Below are 3,131 nucleotides of genomic sequence, written 5' to 3'. Positions count from 1 at the left end.
AGCCGTGTTCTCAGGGGCAATAAGATCATCTACACAGACAAGAAATTCCTCAGCGCCTGTGCTCAATGCACACTCCCGAGAATCATCCGCAAAACAACTGCCTGTATGCTCCCTCACCACCAATGATTGACTGAGAGAGTTCCTTTTCCGCAAGAGCTCATCACGTAGTTTATTAACGGTTGACGCGCCACCCCTCTTGGCTGCTACTCGTAAAGGAATGGAGTGAGTTGCCCTCCGAACTGTCGCATTGGGGATGCTGCTGTCCGTCTTTGGACACCGATTCGTCCGGTACGTTTTTATCTCCGTAAAAGACTCGCGTGTACGGCCCAAACCTCCCTCTTGCGTGCGCCGCCAAAATGCATCATACCGTTGCCTCTTGCTTCTCAGAGATATGAAGACGGCGCGTCTTCGGCTTCACGATCGCTGATGCTCTGCTCACTTTCCCCCGAGTCGTCCGGAGATAAAATACGTCCAATTGTTTTTGTTGCGTCTTGTGAAAATGCGTTTGCTACACCTGCGGCACCCGCGCTCCCTTCGCCACCAAAAGGAACGCTGCCGCCAGATTCCTTCCTCGCCCTTTTAAAACTCCTTCAGAAAAACGGAAACGTCCGTTTTCTTCAAACGTAAAAGAAAATAAAAGAAAAAGAAATGAACATGTGCTTAGATGAGGTCGTTGACGTCTTATCCTCAGAAATGTGAGAGGAGGAAAACACAACAAAATGGGAGAAGACAATTCAGCCACACATCGCTCCGCATCAACGCGCTCCAAAGAAAAATTATCCAGCACGCATGCACACGCAACAAAAGCCATCAGACAAATAAATCGACAGCAGCCAAACTCGTCGTAAAGTAGCAGAGCCGCAGCCATAATTTAGTGCCCCTTTTGGCCGCCGGACTCCCCCGCACCGCGTGAGGCGCAATGAAGGAGGCGGGTGGGACGGCAGAAAGAAACTGCAGCCGCCACCTTCCCGCGCAGCGCCATCAAAATTCGCCCCCACAACTCGCACATTCGTTCCAAAAAGTTTCTAAAAAAACAACTAAAAACGCTGCAAATCAATAAATATGAGATGTTTTGAGCACTGCGGATTGCAAGGCGGAGCATCCACGTATTCCACAGGAGGGCGGACTGGCACTTCAATTGGAAGGACAGGAATTCACAAGTTTTTCCTCCTCCTTTTGTTTCTCCGTGAGTGCGGGAACGCAGACGAGGGAAAACTCACAGTTTTTTAACACAAAAAAAAAAAAGACGGCAGCCAAATGAGGGTCTTTTCTCTGCAAATTGTGCCGGAGACAAAAGGAAAAAATAAATAAATAAATAAATAACACACGCGGAAATTACAACAAAAACACAAACACGCGAAAGTAAAAATAAAAAGGCAACAACCAACATATCATACCGTCCTTATTTTCATTGCAGAGTTCGCTACAAAAAAAAACCCTCCATAGGATCCCCATCGTGCGCATGCTGCAGCTCGGAGGCAGACAGAGTCGAGAGAACCAAGTGTTTACAATGAGATGCCACATCACTCGCATTGGCCTCATTCTCTACAACAATGGATTCACTTGAAAACCTCATTTTTCGCAGTAAAATCTCTCTCTCAGCCGTTCTAATCGACTTGAAAGATCCACCGTCCAACCTCAAGTGCAAATCCACCAAACGCTTAGCGAGCATCAACACGGTTTCCCCACCACTCACTGCAACTAAAATCACCTGACACCTCGCAGCTGGTACATAAATAAGAACATGAATTACGTCAGAGCCCTCTGAATACCGAAGGTTGTCCTGCGGTGCAGCAAGAAAGGCGAGGCCACCGGTGTGTTGCCCATCACCCATAGAGGAGCATACACCTGCCACAGCAGCAGAAACATCGTCGTCGCCATCATCCAAATCAGCATCGTCAGCATTCTCCTCGTCGGGAAGTGTGCCTGCGGTATTTCGATCTTCTCCTCTTCGTGGCGTCCAAGAGACAACAGTTGCTGCCTGGGCGAATTCAGTAGCCAAAAGATCGGACTCGCAATTACAGGCATTCACACCGTTCAACTCTTTATGGTGGCTCTGAACACTAGCACAAGACGGGTTTGTAGCCTGCGGTGTCTTTGAAAGAAATTCAAAATATTTGCGTCACACCCGTCATGGTTTATTTACATGAAGATTTTGTGATTTAACGAAAAAGCTCGAGCATGACGCACAAAAAATACCGCCACAGTACCGACAATGATGACCCTGCACACGAAATTAAATTTGACCTCACATATTTCGCACTTCTGTACTGAGCCATCAGACGTCCATTCGCCTAATACCGATAGCCTGATCGTCATGTGCCATATTTTATTTCTACGGCATTTAGTAACAGACATAGAAAAGAATATGTGCATACAAATACATATATAATATCACACGTGAGGGGCATCCGTAACAGTAATGACAAGGCCAACCATATAAAGGAAGCTAAGCCGCAGACACACACACTATATATAGGTAAAGAGAGACAGAAAGAAAAAAAAAAGGGAAAACATTGTTGTTGCTTTTTGGTGTTGTTTCGTTTCACAAAAATTGCCTCTACCGCCATGTGCAACACCTTCAATCACGGCCCCAGTGAGTCCTCACCATCACTCTTTTTTACCATGGAAGACAATGGCAACCAAGAAATATTCACCTGAGACGGTGAAGAAGAGTCCCCGTCGTCACTTCCGCTCATGGAGTCTTCACGCAGGCTGCCGCTTGCGAAGGAGTTGTGGATCATCGTTCTAAGAGTGCCGTGCGCAACGGGCCCGAGACGGTGAAGGAATTCATTCAACATGTCGTCGGGGCAATGGGCTGAGCCACGCGAAGAGTCACGGATGGCCACGTCAAGTTCATACGGCAGGAAAGGCCGATCCATTTCCCAGCCACTAGGAAACAAAGGAGTGCGGAGTGCAGCGGCGACAGTATAAGGCGTTATGGCACTTGAAACCGCACAAAATGACGAACAAGCAGATTTGCCTGTTGCCGAGGCAGGGCGCATACGCGGCCAAGTTCAGTGCGGAGCACAACCGATTCCAGAGGATGAGGGTGCGGCGCCGCCACGCCATGAAGATATCGCCAGCTCGGGCTGGGGAAGCCCCAAGTCTTTCGCGCGGCCTCCAGAAGC

General features: G+C 48.4%; 1 pseudogene, besides 2 other annotated features; it reads right to left on the bottom strand.

The window, feature by feature from the left end:
- Window positions 1-3,131: a sequence feature (areas not merged during assembly with more than two copies in the genome that could not be assigned to a particular haplotype).
- Window positions 1,302-1,323: a microsatellite.
- Tc00.1047053507781.10 lies at window positions 1,424-2,320 on the bottom strand (annotated as a pseudogene).

Source organism: Trypanosoma cruzi, genomic scaffold, assembly GCF_000209065.1.
Source record: "Trypanosoma cruzi strain CL Brener 1047053516433 genomic scaffold, whole genome shotgun sequence".
Classification (NCBI taxonomy): Eukaryota; Euglenozoa; class Kinetoplastea; order Trypanosomatida; family Trypanosomatidae; genus Trypanosoma; species Trypanosoma cruzi.
The sequence above is the reverse complement of the archived record's forward strand: the minus strand, read 5'-3'. Positions and strand labels throughout refer to the sequence as shown.